At 54.4% G+C, this 16,368-nt stretch overlaps 1 protein-coding gene across 1 annotated transcript in view; it reads right to left on the bottom strand.

Moving 5' to 3' along the window:
- WSCD1 (WSC domain sialate O sulfotransferase 1) overlaps positions 1-4,084 on the bottom strand; it is a 47,166-nt gene extending 43,082 nt beyond the window's left edge. The window contains exon 1 of the mRNA XM_087440593.1: positions 3,931-4,084. The gene's annotated coding sequence lies outside the window, so the exon portion shown is untranslated. The remainder of the gene's footprint in view (positions 1-3,930) is intronic.
- Between the last annotated feature and the right edge of the window lie 12,284 nt (positions 4,085-16,368).

Genomic DNA, 16,368 nt, shown 5'->3' with positions numbered 1-16,368 from the left:
TAATGCTACAGCCTGCAATGGCTCCCCAGGACTCAGACAGCCAAGTTCAAGCTCCTCAGCCTGCTAGTCAACGGCCCTTCTTGGTTCAGTCTCCCAGCCCCTTCCTTTCAATATTCCTTCCAGAATGCTATGTCCCAGCCACAGTGTCCCTAGCCAGCACGAGAGGCATCCTGCCCCCTCACACACGCTCTCCCATTGGCCAGGGATACCTGTGACCCGTCTCATGGCTCTGATATGCTTTGTGGCCATCAAAGCTCAGCTCCAGCACCACCTCTTCCATGAAGCCTTCCTGATCCCTGGAGCAGAGCTGCTCCCAGCGCTCGACGGTGGGGCTGGGTGCTCTGTGAGCTGCGCCCGGGTGAAGTGTCCTGCCTTGACTCAGGGCTCCACGCTACTCTGCCTACTTCCCCTTCCAGCCTGCGAGCCCCCTGCAGGCACAGATCATCAGTGCCCCTGCCCACCTCTGGGTGGGGCCCAGGACAGGCCCCCAGGAAATCTGTGCCCACTGGCCACCCTCCAATGCTCAGGGCCATGCTGCCCTCATCCAGGGTCCCAAGCCTCTGCATCTTGGAGGCTCAGAAAGACAGCAAAGGACCCACTAAATACAAATCTGCTGGGCCCTTGGGTGGGACAAGGTCTGGGAAACGGAAATGAGGTGGGGTCCCTGACTTTGAAGAGGCAAAATTCTGATCTTCTGAACTTCAGAACTTAAGTGAAAAGGTCCAAAGTAAGAAAAGTTGCAAAAAAGGTAAAAAACATAATAGTAAGGTCAAAACTCCATTCAGTGCAAAGGAGGTGGGGGGGAATCCTCCATCAAACCCACTGCTGAGGTTCAGATAAACAAGAATAAACTTTTATACACCATATTAGAGACTGCAAGGTACTTTCACACACTATCAAGCGTGTTGAATGAATGAACAGATCAACAAACGAATGAGTGATCTTTCCACATACTTGTGAAATCAAAATCTTATCATCCGCATTACATAGATGCAGAATCTGAGAGAGAGAGAGAGAGGGCCAGTTAACTCGGCCAATGACAAACAGCTATTGGAGGCTGAACTCAAGTTTTTGGATTCCAAGTTTGTGGCATCATCTACCACAGCACACGGCCTTCATCTGTTCCATACCAGGCATGGGGACTCCTCGAGGCACCACGCTAGGGACCAGGGCTGCAAAGAAGGACAGGACACCACCATGGGGTCTGGCGTTCTCCCTTTCCACCCCACCCTTGAAATAGCCAACCACCACCTCTTCTAGGCCATCTCTGGGCCACCTCTGTTATAGAACCCTATTCTGTTCATTTGTTCATATGTTGCTTCCACTCAGTGGCGAACCCTGGAGGGTTGTCCACACCCCGTTGGGCGATTTGGATACATCTGGGCAAGTGATTGGAGTACCCAACCGAAGTTAGCTTTGCCCTTCTCTGGCTCTGTGCCCACCGTGCCTGCAGTCACTGGGATGGGGGACTCACGCTATAGGCGGGGGCCCAAGACACCTTGGGCATTCCTGTCCTCAGAACCCTCCTGGCCCCCTTATGCCAAACCAGCCGCCCTCTGGGAGGGAGCTCATATCCCCGAGGGTTTCCAGCAGCAAGAGAAGAGAAGCAAAGTGGAAGGGAGAGGCCTTAACAGCTACCAACAGGTGCACTGTACCTTATAGCTTACAAAATTCATCCAGCTCTTTCTTCCACCCACCTCTCACATCCACACCGGGAGGCAGAGTTCCTTCCTAACCACATTATCCAAAAGCGACCCACTTGCCATAATTCTTCAGGCGGTATGTCAACATGGTGACTATTAAAGCCATGACAACAAGAGATCAGAAGATGCAGTGTGAAAACAAGACCACGAGGCCCCAGGAGAAGGTAGTTGAAGGCCATGTTCACCCACTCACTCCCCAGAAAGGCAGGGCCTGCCTCCGGCCCAGCTGTGCCCCTGCTGGGGGGTATGATCATCACTTGCATCTCACAGATAAAGACCCTGAAGGCCTACATACCAAGCTGCCCCAAAGTCCTGGGCCCTGACCTCAGTGTAGCTCTAGCGGGAGAGTTAGGGGACCTGGTCTCACCAAGGCTGACCAGGGTGTCAGCCGACAGGAGCACAAGCCAGGAGTGTCTACAGAAACACCCCTGCCCGACAGGCCCCGCTCACACACATGGACCCCATCCCAGAGGCTCTACACTGCCTATTCAGGCTGACTTCAGGGAACGAGCTCTGTGACTCACTCCCCAGTGCTCAGCCTTAACTGACCGGGCGGGAGGTTCAGGCTTTAGCAGCCGACCAACTGGTGGCCCAGAATATCCACTTCTGCCTGGTTAGGCAGACAAGAGGAAAGGGACAGGGGTCTGGCCTTCTGCCTAATCCAAGCTTCTCTTCACTTCCAGCCAGACACGCTGCAGGCCACAGGACCAGCACCCCACAGGCCACCAATACCCGCTGAAAAGAGGTATCCTCTCATCCCAAAATCAGGCATTCTTCCCGAGGAGCCACGGAAACAGTCCTGCTGAGGACAGAAGGATGCACCACAGGTGAGGGCCTGGAGGCTTCTCCTGGGGACGCTGAGGCTGCCAGGCTCAGCCCACCAGCCCAGCTGCCCACCAAGCTTCCTTTAGCGAGTGTGCTTGGGAGACCTACACACCCGCTCACAGACCAACACAGCTGCTCCTCCTCATAGAACCCTGGGCACTGGCAGCCCACTGGGGCACCTTCTCTAAGGGACTTCTGAGGCCCAAGCAAAGTGTTTGGGTGCGGGGGCATACTTGAAGGAATCCTCCCCCTTGCCCTCTGTCCAGCACTTGCGGCCATCGGGCAGGGGCTGCCACAGGCAGGGCAGGGCAGTCCGCTTCCTGTCTCCTCTCTTTCACTCCCCACCAGCCCTCACTTCCCGTGCATGGTAACCTGGATGATTCAGAGGAGAAGAGAAAAGACCCCCGTCTCCTGATCCCAACCGTGGTGTCCCCACCTGGACAACCCAAGTGCCTCCATAAACTGAAGCATGCTGTTCCAGCGATGAGGGGTGACGGCATCTAATGTTAGAAAAGTGCAGTGGAGTTCCGAGTCTGTCTGTCTTGGGAGCAGCTGCGGATCGGCGGGTTTGAACAGTGGCTGGACCCCAGGGCAGGGCTATGGGGGCTGGAACTCGTATTACATCCAACCTTCCCACTGCTCAGAGAAGGGACCGAGGTCTCCTCCCGGCCGCTGCCTCCCCACAGGCAGCCAGCACCGAGCAGGCATCATCTGAGGGCACAGATGCTCAGGAAAACGGACAACCGGTGAGGTTACCCTCAGGCAGGGGACCCTTGGGGCTTCTCAGTGTAAAAGAAAAACGCAATTAGCAGCCTCCAGTCGTAAGTCTCCGTCCACACCTAGCAAGACGCAAAGCTCTACTTGGGGTAATTTTCAGGTCAAAATACATACGTTTCGCTTTTGCCTCTGCTTCTGTTCAAGTTCACCAAAAGACGGAGAAAACCCTCCACTGACCGGAAGCCTGGCTTGGTGGCGCGCAACGAGAGGGAGCTGCTTCTGGGTAAACGTCTCCTCCCAGGGGAGACAGTGCGCACCCCAAATCCTGCCCTCGTCCCCTCCCCGGGGCCCGGATCCGCGGCTCCCTCCGGGGAAACGGACGGTCTCTCAGGATTCCAGGAGGGGGTCGCAGCTTCGGAAACTGCCTTGCGCACCCCCGCCCCATCCCGATCCTTCCGGAGCGCTCCCCGCCCCCCCACGCGCACACACTCACACTCCCCTTCCCCGCGAAGCCGCCCCAGCCCCGGCAAGGCGCCCCCCGGCAGCCCGCCCCGAAGCCGGAGCAGGTGCAGCCCGCCGCGCTCGCAGCCGCGTCTACACAAACTTGTGTGCCCGCGGCTGGGGGACGCCCTGCCCGCAGCCCGCGAGGGTGTCCCGGCTGGGGCCCCCGGGAGACAGGACTCACCCCGCGATCGCGGCCGGCTGGGGCGCCTGCTCAGCGGCCACGCGCCCGCCTCCCCGGGGCGCCGAGCCCGCAGCCCCGCAGTGCCCGGAGCCCAGCGCCCTCGGCGCCCGCACGCCCCCGGGCGGCCTGCGGCGAGCGGCACGACGCGCCCCGGCACAGGGCGCCGCCGCCTGGCTCCTGGGCTGCGGGCGTCCGCGCTGAGCGGCGGCGGAGCGAGCGGGCTCCAGGCGGGCGGGCGGCGGGCGGCGGGCGAGCGGGCGCCGGCTCTGCACATGCTCACTCGCGCGGCCCGGGGACAGCGGCCGGCCGCCGCCGGGTCCTAGAGGCGCCCGCGCGCGCCGCCCGCCCGCCCGGGGGAGGGGTCGTGGCTTGCCGGGCGGGGGCCCACACCCTGCCCGGGCTGGCGAGACGAGCCCACCGGGCGCTGCCACACGCGCCGCTGCCGAGCAAAGACGCTGACACCCACTCTCATGCATGCACACAGGGTCGCACGTGCACAGCCTCACTCGCTGTAATGCACACACCGGGCGAATGCATTGGCACTCACACCCCGACACACGTACACACAGACACACTGGGCACAACCACAGAGAGGAGCACGCAGCCACACTCAGTCACAGACACACAGTCTGATACAAACACACTGAATCACTGCTTCACAGACACACTGACGCCCACACACACGTACACTGGGCTCTGTCCCGCTCACTCAGAAACAACCTGGGACGCTGTCACGGGCACACAGATACACACCGCCACACAGTTTGTAGCACTCTGATACTAACACACAGAGTCAGACACACACTGGCTCACTGTCCCACGCAGAACTCGACACTGACAACTGTGTCCTTATGCACACGCGCGCACACACACACTGAGACAGTCACACACAGAATCACTACCCCACAGACAGATACACTGACACCATCTCCCACGCCTACACACTCAGGGCTCTACCACTAGCTATTACACTGCCCCACACCTTGATAGAGTCGCCCACAGGAGCAGTGCCGCACACCGGAGTCCACTGACAGACACACTTGTCCAGAGAGTCACACTGGGCATTGGCACGCCTGCGCGTGCACACATACACACACACACAAACACACTGAGGTGGGCAGGCGCTGGTACAGACCCACAGGTACACAACCACACTGCTATCCATGATCCCCTTCTCTAAATAAGGGCTGGATCCAACCCTAAGGATTTCCCCTCCACGCCCTGCCCCTGCTCCTCAGAAGCCCCCAAGCCACAGTGCCACCCCTGCCCTGCCAGGGCCAGCGGCGGGCCCTGTCCTCACCCAGGACTGACTGCTGAGATGCTCCGGAAGGCTGAGGACCACGGAGGCTGCCGGAGCAGGTGGCGGTGGCATGGCTCTAACCCGTCCTCCTGAAGAGGAGTTTCATGCCTCCGACTCCCGCTAGGGGCAGAGCTGCTTGGCAAGGCTTGGAGGAGCCTGTTTTCAACAGGTGCAAGGAGGGCAGGGAAAGGATGAGCCTGGGGACCAGTGGAAGCCCCGCTTTATGTAGGTCAGTCAAGTGGTACCCAGAGGGGAAAGGGACTTACTTAAGTTCACATAGCTAGTCAGGCTGAACGCCAGAATTAGAACAGAGTCAGCCCCCTCGGGATGAAGGTTGGGAGCTCTGGAGCCCTTGGGGGAACTTGATCAGGTCATAGGGAGTAAGAGACACATCCTGTGCTGCCCCAGCCTTCCTGGTTTGCAGAAAAGCCCCCATACATGTCCCTTACAGAATGTGAATATTTGTATTGTTATTATTATCAACAATAACACTTTGTACATTTTTACAGTGCATTTTGATTTTCAAAGTCCTCTCCAGGACCAGCTATGTAATTTGCAGGGCCCCATGTAAAATAAACATATAGGCCCCTTGTTCGAGAATTATTAAGAATTTCAAGAGATGAGAGCAGAAATCAAACCAAGTGCAGAGCTCTTCTGAGCACAGGCCCTGTGCCCTCAGAGGTCTCATGAAGCCAGCCCTGGCTCTCTCATGCCCAAGTCTCGCTTAAAACTCACAGTAAGTCTATGGGTGCCTTCCTGTGCCCACTTTACAGATGGAGCTCCTGAGGCCCTAAGGTGGATAAATGTCCAAGGCTCGCAGCAAGTAGAGCCCAGGGGGACTCAAGCCCAGCTCCTCTACTTGGGACAGAGGACTCAAACTGAGGAATCAATGTGGCTGCCACCAGGGAAGGAGAGTTGCCTCAAGGAAAGAGAAGAAAAGGCTGATAGGCATCTGTGCCATTTCTGTGCTGGATGCCACACCACACCTGCTTTGCAAGCCCTCCAGGGGTGCATCCCACGGGCTCTGTGTGGGAGGCAGGGAGGAGCAGCTGTTGACTCTGGGGACAGGCGTTGAGAAAGGGGCTGCATCAGAGAATCCAGGAAGAAGTTGAGAAGGTCTAGGACATGCAGCTTGGGCCACTATAGGGTGTCCGAATGGCCAGGAGTATTTCAGGGTTGGGATGAGGACCTCCTCTGTAGCAATGGTGACAGATAGCACTAGGCCTGACAACAGAGTCACTCCCAACCCCAGCCCAACTCTCTGCCTCACAGCTCTCTAAATAGCTGGGACCATTTGATATTTGTGTATCATCTCTTTCCATATCCCGGAAGCAACTGTGGGAAGATATCCTAATATCTCAGGGGCTTCTATGGTGGTCCCACGATGGTGCTCACACACATCCAGTTTCTGCTGGGTAATGCTCCCCAGCAAGTCTGGGGCTAGGGATCAGACCAGTCCAATCCTACTTCAATCCCATCTCCTCTTGACTCCATTTGCTCCTCTCTTTGTGAACCCCAATGAGTGGATCCCAAGCACTTACATTGCCTTCTAACTTCATGTCATCTGCTGGCTTATCCTTCCATCCATCCATCTATCCATCCATCCGTCCATCCATCCATCCTTTCATTTATTCACTGAGCAAGGCACCCATTGTGTGTTAGATTTTGTGTTGAACACTGGACACATTTTGAAAAGAAGCAGTCCCCTCAAGGAGTTTCCAGCGAACTGGACAAGGAAACAGACCCAAATTGATCACGTACCACAAAGAGGGAGCTCTGCTCTCAGTTAGGATGCTTGCAGCTTTAAGCCCATTGCCATTTGGTCAAAATTGTTCCTCTGTTAGCAAAGTACAAGCAATGTGATGGCTGTTGGGAAGGCAACTAGCTGTGTGTGCCATATATATGCACAGTGCATTGGAGACCAAAAGATTCACAATGTCAGTTTGGGGGAATTCAGGGGAGGCTTCATGGAGGAGGTGACATTTCAGTTGACTCTTGAAGTTAAAGTAGGCATCATCTGGGTCATAGGGAGCAGGGGCCATTCCACAGAAGGGAGGCATCCTGTGTGAAGGCAGGGAAGCATGAAACACACGGTGTGTTGGGGGAATTGCCGGTAACTAGACATAGCTGGTGCAAGGTCAGAGGTGGTTGGAGAGGAGTCTGGACCATGACTGGCCTGAGTCCTCATTCAGATCATTGACACCAATGGACACGGCAGGGCTGTGGCTCAAGCCTGAGCCACCACCATGACAATCTCCCTCCACAGGGTGCTCACCTCGTCACCACCCTTTGGAAATAGTCATTCGACAAAGTTGTGAATCATCAATCCCACATTTGTGTGTTGCATTGACAAAGGCAGCATGAGTGGTCAGAGTCATCAGGATGACAAACCCGGTGGGGGGGCAGGTTGCGGCTCCATACCTCTCTGTCACCTTGAGCAAGTCATAATCTCTCTGAGCCTCAGTGTTGTCATCTGCAAATTAGAGAAAACGCACCCATTATTGGGTTCTTATGAGGATCAAATAAAATGCCTATTGAGTGCGTAGTACACTGTCTGCCACAGACTAGGCACATAACACATTTTAGTAAATATTACATGAAGAGCTTTCTCCCAAGGCTTTGCTACAATCCAGAAATGCCCCATGTGCAGTGCTCCCTTGATCTACCAGGCTGGTGATGCTTCTCATCCTCCAAATGCCACCTCTTCAGAAAGACCTGCCCTGATGTCCCAGCTAAAGCAACCACCTCACTGTCCAGTTCCCAGGCTGCATACAGCCTACCACCTGTCATTAACCTTGTATGTTTATTTGTTAATTGTCTGTCTTCACCTCCCCAGCCCTCACATCCCCCACAGCTAGAATTACAGCCCCCACAATTACAGCCCCCACAGAGCCAGGGAACTTTCTGTTTCATTCAGAATCATATCCTTGGCATCTAGCCTAATTCTTAGCACATAGGCATGCTCACTAAATCTTTATTAAATAAATAATTGATTTTTTAAAAATGCAATGTGTCTAGCATGACATATTTCTCATGAACTCAAGTGAGTTCCCAATGGTCGCCATGTTTCTTCCCAAGAATTCAGAGACGGCTCCCTCCTGCTCAGGTCACAGACTGATCCCTGTTTGTGTCCAGCCATCTTAATGATTGTCCATTGGGTTCGACCGGCCACGGGAAGACCCAGAGGGAGAGTGTGGATGGCTCACTGCATGGCAACTCCCTGCCAGGGGCCTGGGGTGGGATGAGGGAGCCGGTGTTCCAGCAACACCTGGAGCATCTGCATCTGAGCCCCCTCCTCTTTGACCACATCGCCCTTGGCTACTGCTCCACCAGTCCCCTGGCCCGAAGGGTGACCGGGCTTGACCATCCCAGAGGAGCCTGGGAAGGTTGCCTGTCGCTCCTGTGGAGCACTGCATCTTGGAGACATCATGGGTCAGAGTCCGAGAGAACCTCTGGCAACATCTCAAAAGGAGGGGATGCGGTTTCTTCTTTCTTCCTTTGCGTTTTCCAGAGTGCCATGAACTACTTGGTGCCCCCCCCCGGGCACTCAGACCCGAGGCTTGGCTCGGCACTGTGCTGGACGGCCTGTTTACTCGTCTCTCCTGTGAGTGCCGCAGCGACTTAAATATGCCTCTGTAAAGTCGCCAGCGACACAGATGGTAATTGCACCCCCTGCCAAGCTGTGCCTGCAGACAGCAGGGGGGCGGGGGAGGGCGAGGGCGGGAATCTGTGCCTGCCTGAGAAGTGGGGAGCCCCTCTGAGGATGGGTCTGGTCTGGGAGCAGCTGGACTTCCTAGGCCTGGGCCAGAGGAGCCCGGAAACTTTCAGGACTTCAGGGGCAGCAGCGAGAGCGCTGGGCTTAGAACGAGGGGGAAGGCTGAGTTCCTTTTCTGGCTAGGCCTGAAGAGGCTGTGGGGCCTCACGCAAAACTTGCCTTTCTGTGTCCCGGTTTGCGTTTTTGTAAAATGGACAGGTTGTCTAGAAGGGCATTTCTTTAAGAAAGGTAAGGGAATAAAATGAGAGCGCTTTGGGGTCTGTTCTGCTTCTCTAGTTGGGCAAATCAAATTGTTTCTCCCAAATGTAGCTTTTTAACCTGCAAAACAGGAAAAGTGTTTTCTTTTCTAGTGCACAGTTCCTGGCGCAGGGCATACATTCAATAAATGATCGCTATGATGATTCTTCCAACTGTGGTAGTTACGATGGCAACTCTAACTGGCCCTGGTATGGGGTCTGATGTGGCAGGTGCTGGAATAAGGATTGGTGGGTTGGGTTTACAACTGCCTGACCCTGCCACCCCTCCTACCTGCACAGAGGCAGCAACTGGGCAGGGCCAAGGAACAGAAAGCATTGAAGGACCCCCGCTGAGTGCAGAAGCTGGGTTAGATGCAGAGCTTATGCGATCAGCCATCATCTGGAAGGTGGAAGGGTGCCAGGGTGGCAAGTAGGTCCTGGTGCAAGAGAGGGGGCAGAGTGGCCCCTGCTCTGTTCCTCCTGCCGCCTGGTGTGCACCAGCGGGCACACGTCTGTGCTTAAGCAGATGAAGCACCTCATCTTTGCCCCATTTTTATGAACTTCCCTGTAAATCACTCTTCAAAGATTTTGAACTTGCAAGGAGTCTTCTAAGTTAAGCTGCTGGAGCCTCTCAAGCTTATAGAATTGATACAAGAGGAGGTGGGTTCACTTCAATAAAACTTCTTATTTTGGAGTAATTTTAGATTTACGGGAAAGTTGCAAAGATAGCAGAGAGTTCTCATGTGCCCCCCACCCAGTATTCCCCCTTGTTAACATCTTACGTTACTAGGTACCTTCGTCAAAGCTGAGAAACTCACATTGCTGTTGACTAAACCCCAGTGGGTATCTATGTGGATTTCACCAGTTTTTCCAGTAATGCCCTCTTTCTGTTCCAGGATCCAATCCAGGGTACCACATTGCATTTAGTTATCACATCTCCCCAGTCTCTTCTGCTTGTGACAGCTTCTCCGTCTTTCCTTGCCTCTCGTGACCTTGGCAGTCTTGAGAAGTACTGGCAGGTATCCTGTAGAATGTCCAGTGGGCTCCTCTCAAACAACTAGACATCTCAGACTGGAGGAGTTTTTGAAGCTAGTGGCATCATGTGACTATTGATGCTTCTTCTCTGTGCATGTGGCCCATTGGCCAAGCTCCCTTAAAAGAGACCTGGTCAACATCCTGAGGAAAGACGTGAAGAAGAGACCACCATGGAAGAAATTCCAACAGCATAGGGGCTAGCAGATGGCTAGTGGCTGAAACGAAATTCTGGAGAAAATACGATGTAAAGTTCCAAACGCACTACTAGCCAGTTCCCAGAGGCACCCTGGAAGGCAGGGCCTGCTCATTACCTGTGCCCTCTTCATCCAGGTGTCCTGGCCTCACAGGAAGGGTCACTGGGGAGGGAGATCGGCTCCCCGCTAGCCTCCACCTCCAGCCCTGCCCCTTCCCCCAACCTGTGTGGGACCCCGGATTTATCCACGTACACAGCCGGCCACCTCCCCTCCCCTCAACCAGATAGGAAACAGCACACCTATGGCGTTGGGCACAATAAGTGCTCCATCATCATCTTTGTCAAGGGAAATTATATTTCTAAGAAAGAGAAACATTTTTAGCTCTTTCCAATCCCTTTTCTCTCGCTCCCCTTTGTCAGGTTTCTACACAGCACCTTAAACACAGCCGTGCTGCTCTTCTTCGCGCCAAAAAGTGAAGTGTCATCTTGAGATCATGAGGTGACAAGCCGACCTCTAAGAGGGCAGAGCACAAAGACAGAAGAAGCCTGAGTCCTCCTCAGCGGCACCCCTGAGCTGCTGTACCAACGGAGGACCCCTTCCCTCTGGACACATGTCAGAAAAATAAGATCTATTTGTACAGAAAAGAATCCTGCTCATTTATGTGCTTTTATGTGGTTTCTTCTCTCCAAATTGTGAGCCCCCAATATCCAGCCTAAGATCAGCAAAGTCCTAATTAATGCCTGCTAAGCAAGTGAGGGGAACACTTTAAAAGTCATGCTCCCATATTTTGGGTCTTCTGCCTTCGGGAAGGTTGGGTGTACAAGCCAGCCAATAAGTGGCAGGTGGTAAGAGTGCTGGGGGTCGTGCAGGTGGGCATCAGGGGTTGGGGACAGACAGGCGGTGGGTGGGGAGCGGAAGGGTTTGAATGTATACAAAGTATTTACTGTATGTTCGAATGTATTTACTGCTGTTACCCCAGCACCTACAAGAGAATCTGGCATGGAGTAGAGTCATCCCCTCTGTCCAGCCGTTTCTGTCTCAATCTCTCCACCTCCTACGGCCTCACCTCCTGGGAGCCGCACCCCTGGAAGCCCTCCCCCACCCCGCCTTGCCCAGGTTACCATCCACCCCTCCCTTCCCCTCTCACACTGCTCTGTTGTCTCCATTTTCTCCACCACCCTTGCTGATCCCTTGCAGCCTGGCCCTCACCACTCCACTCCCCTGAAAGAGCTCCCCTAAATGTCAGCAACACCCCCAGACCACCAAATCCGGGGCTACTTCTCCCACCCTCCCCCGCCTTCCGATGGTGCCTTCCCTCCCCGCGCAGCTCAGGCTCCTCGCCCTCCCTCCACCTCTCCGTCCTCTCTACCTCATTCTCACTCTCCTCCGTACGCTCCTCTTCTCCTGCTCACTCTTTAAACAAAGATGTTCTTGAAAGTTCTGTCTCCAGGCCTCTTCTCTGCTTGTTCTCCTCCTCTAGACCCTGCCCCACCCGACATCATCTCCCTTTCCCATCTCCTGAGCGTCTTCTGCCCCTGGTCTCCCTCCGTGGTTAATGGTACCACCATCCACGCAAGGACCTGAGCCAGAAGCCTGCGCATCAGCCTCAGCGTTTCTCGCTCTGTCGTCCACCCCATCTCATTGCTAACCTTCACTCACTCCACATTCCTAAATCCCGCTTGAATGGCTCTCCTCTGTTGCCTCCTGACCACCTCTTGTCTAGTGCAGACCCCATGCCCCCCGCAGCCCAGCCCCCAGCCCATCTGACAGCGTGGATGTGGTCTTTACACGTTCCACGTTCCCACTGCCCACAGGGTGAGCTCAATCTAGGTAGCAGTCGTCCAAGGCTTCTCACTGCCAGGCCCATCCTCCTATAGACGCCCCCACCCCGATTTCCCGTGCTCTGTGTCATTTCCTCCAGTCAACCTGTGTCATCCCATCTCTGGAGTTTGCCCACTTTGTTCCCTTCGCCTGGAACACCCTTCTCCCCACTATCTGTCACCAAAGGCTTCCATCTTTCAGGTCCTGGGACAAACTCTACCTCCTCCTGGAAGCCTTCCCAGATTCCACATCTGAATTTAATCTCCCACCCCCATCAGCATTCCCATAGCTTTGTGCTTGAGGTCAAAGCCAGATGGGGAAACACAGGGGCCAAAGTAGGAGGAAAAGATGCGTGTGGTGTAGAACTGTTCGGAGCTTTACTGCCCCAGAAAGTACTGTGTCGCCCCCCTGCCCCCAGCTGGGCATGGCAGGAGAAGGTGCTGTCACTTAGAAGAGTCCGTGGTTTGCTGGGCCCTATGCTGGGTGTTTCATGTACGTTACTTTACATAACCGTCCTCACAGCCCTATGTAATATGTACTGTTTTAGTCTCACGTTACAGGTGACAAAACAGCTCAGAGGAGTGAACGGATGAAGCCAAAATCATAAACTAGAAAGTGGAAATGCTGGGGCTGGAGCTCAGGTCTGTTTGGCTTCAAGAGCCCCGTCTCCATGGGCTCTAACCTCATCACCCAGGTCCACCACCTGTCTGTCTCGCATCCCACCCACGGGGCACACAGGGACAGCTGCCGCTCCTCTATCAGGGGAAGCCTCTGGCCTCCTTCCTCTGTGCAGTTGTCTCATGGCCAATGCACACGCATTTGTCCTCCACCTCAGGTTATGAAGGAATTTCATGGAAAGGACGCTGCTGAGTCATTACCAACAGGGGACGTGGCCAATGTCACCGCCAGAGCCCAGGGGACGGGGGAGGGAGGGAGAGCTGCTGCTCTCTTAGAGGTCCTTGAGCTGGATGGAGGGATCCTCTGGGGAGAGGGAGAGAAAAGAGCTGCAGAAGAAAGGAATTCCCAGGCCTGCCCCCATGCTCCCCAGTGCAGATACCCCAGGCCTGTGGGCTCAGCCTCCCGAGAAAACTATTCTATAAGAGGACATAGACAGGAGTGAGGGCAAAGTTACCTGGATAAATACAAGTGTTCCTGCATGTTTCTTCCAGCTCCTTCTGCTTCCTTTACATGTGTGCCCCAAGAGGAACCGAGGGCTAGAGGTGCCAGGATGCAGGAGAAACGCACTGGATCAAGACACTCCCCAGTCTCTGGAAGCTCGACAGAGCAGACTGACTGCCACTCGCTGACCTTGTGACTGTGTATCATTGAGCAGGCCCTTCCCCTCTTGGAGGCTCAGTTTTCTCATCTGAAAAATGGAGATAATGAGAATGAAAGGAGACGAGGCGTGTGGGCTCCTTAGCCCTGTGCCTCCCACCTGACTGCTTGACTGCATATTTCTTTTCCTTGAGATATGAGATCACAATTTGTAGTTATGTTTTCATTTGGGTACCTATTGGATTAATGTCTGTCTTTGACACTAGACTCTGAATCCCACATGCAGGGGCTGTGCTGAAGATCATGAACATTGCTTCCCCAGAACCTAGGACAGCTCATGCCATGGGCAGGGCTCCGCGGTAAAGATGCGTACAATGAATGGTGCTCGCAGCTCCCTCTAGCCTGGTCCACCACCACCCGGGACTGTATGAGGCAGGGGCTTGCACCTGGTATCTGGGAAGGTGGGGAACTGGAGGATAGTGGGTGAAAGCTGGGAGCCGGAGGGGACCCGGGGACATGGAGAGTGTCTGTATAATTCAGATAGGCTCTGTTGACCCTACTTTCACGAGTCTGGGCAACTCAGAAGAGCAAGGAATACACTTTGGAGGAATAGGAGTGGAGATTGAGGAAAACACTTCAAAGAAGAAGTGTTGGGTGGATGGAAGAGAAGGATATTCTAGAATGAGGAGTGGATGGTGCAAGTTGGCTAAGTCTAGGGCAGCAAACATACCTGGACTGCTCAGGGGAAGGTGAGAAATTCACCGTGGTTGGCAAGCAGGTGGGGGCAGAAGGCTGGAGGTGTATTTGGAAAACCTAAGGAATTTGACCCTTATCCTGCAGCTGGGTGCTGGAGAGCCGCTGAAAGTTTTTCACCAATGGTGGAAACAGTGATACTGGGAAGGGAGGGAGTGGTGGGTCCCAACTGTCCTGACCACTGTCCCCAGGGCGGCCTGTTACCATGGTAACCAATGGTGTGGAGAGTGGAGAGGGATCTTTTTGCTTCTACATGTATGAGTTTGACCCTCAGAATCTCGGTCTGATTTTAGGACAAATAGCTGGGGTCACCTCCTCTCCTTAGAGTCCCCCGGGGAGTAAGCAGTTTCAGCACTGTCCCAGCAAGCAAGGGCCTCACTTGTGAGCCCCAGGCCCCTCCTGGTCCCTCCACCTGAGGGATGACAGGGCTCAGGTGTACGTCAGGCTCTCTGACTAGTCTCCACCCAGTTCCAACCAGGCTCTGAGGAGCAGGGAAATGGGAAGTGACAGCAAGTGCCAGGAGTCACTAAGTCTCTGTCATCTCGATTTCCAGCCAGACAAAGCTGGCTCCGAGTGAAGGCGGCACTTCAGAGACACCTCTGCCCCTGCAGGAGCCACCTGAGACAAGCTGAGGCCTCACCCCTGCTGTCCCTCTGCCTCCCTGCGCCTGTGCCACACTCATCCTTCCCTCGGCCCTGCCTCCCTCCCCCCAGATCAGGTCAGCCACTTCCTGGACCCTGGCCCCGGACCCCTGTGTCCAGCCACAGCCCTGCCCCCGCCCCTCAGAACCATCTTTATAAAGACCCATCTGGCTCCTCAACACCCAGCCATGGGCATTTCCTTACCCATCATTAGGACCAACTCCTCAAGAGAAACAACCTCCCTCGGTGCCCTCTAAAGATAACATTTGAAAGACTTGCTTACAATAACATCCAACAATTCTAGGGCCAGACTCCTGGGAATAATTAATTACTCCATCTGTGTTCCATTTCTTTGTCTCTTTTTATTTTTACCGACAGATTGAGGGGTTTCAGGCTGCCACGTCTTCCCCCAAATAGTCCTGCTTTCCAAAACGATCGAGACAGTGTCCTGTTTGTTGTTACATGACAGACTTGGGGAGGAATTTTTTCTGAGGGAAAAATGGGAGAAAAATAATCTCATCTTATATGGGGCATTTACAGTCTCTAAAATGCAGATCTGGCTAAGTCACAGCCCTCTTTATATGGTCCTACAAGATAAGGTATGAAGGATCTCCTTAACCTAAGATAAGGTATGAACAAGATAAGGTATGAACAAACTCCTTAACCAGACCAGGCCTGATCCAGCCAAACTCGCCATCCACATTTTGCCAGCCTGCTCAAGACTTGAGCCTCAGCCCCTGGATTCAATTATCTGACTCCCCCAGGCTGAGTTAGTTGCCTCCAATCCCAACACAGACATACACATGCACACTCAAGTGAGTGCACACACACATGCGTGCATGCACATATATATGCACACATACATATAAGCACACACACACACTGCAACACACACACACGGGCACACATACATGCACACATGAGTGTATAATACACAGGTGCACACACACAAGTGTTTTGCTTTGTGTATTTGTTCTCATCGTAACAGTGACACATCGTTCTTACCACCGTGTCTTTGGGTCTTCTCGTCCCTCCTCCACGCTGTTAGCTCCTGACCCTCAGGCGGTGGACAGTCCCAGCATCTGGTAATGAGCACACTTAGCAGTCAGGAGGCGCGGTCCTGGGACTGGCTCTGCCACTGCCCTTCAGTGGGACCGTGGGTGGGTCCTTGCCCTTCCCGGAGGCTCAGTCTCCCACTAGGAGGATGGGTGTGGACTGGCTGGGGTCAGGCCCACGTGGCCACGTGGCCAGGTGGGAACAGCCCAACCCCTCGGGCGGGGAAGCTGGGAGACCAGTCTATAATTCCCCGCTGCAGCCAGCACCGCTGCCCAACACAGCTTATTTACGATGCTTTTAGCTCTAAGCAGACCCATTTCCAGACTCCTCTCCCAGATATAAATTATCTTAA

This window comes from Ceratotherium simum, chromosome 16 (assembly GCF_057802395.1).
Source record: "Ceratotherium simum simum isolate JZ-2026a chromosome 16, ASM5780239v1, whole genome shotgun sequence".
Classification (NCBI taxonomy): Eukaryota; Metazoa; Chordata; class Mammalia; order Perissodactyla; family Rhinocerotidae; genus Ceratotherium; species Ceratotherium simum.
This window is presented reverse-complemented; position numbering and strand designations above follow the sequence as displayed.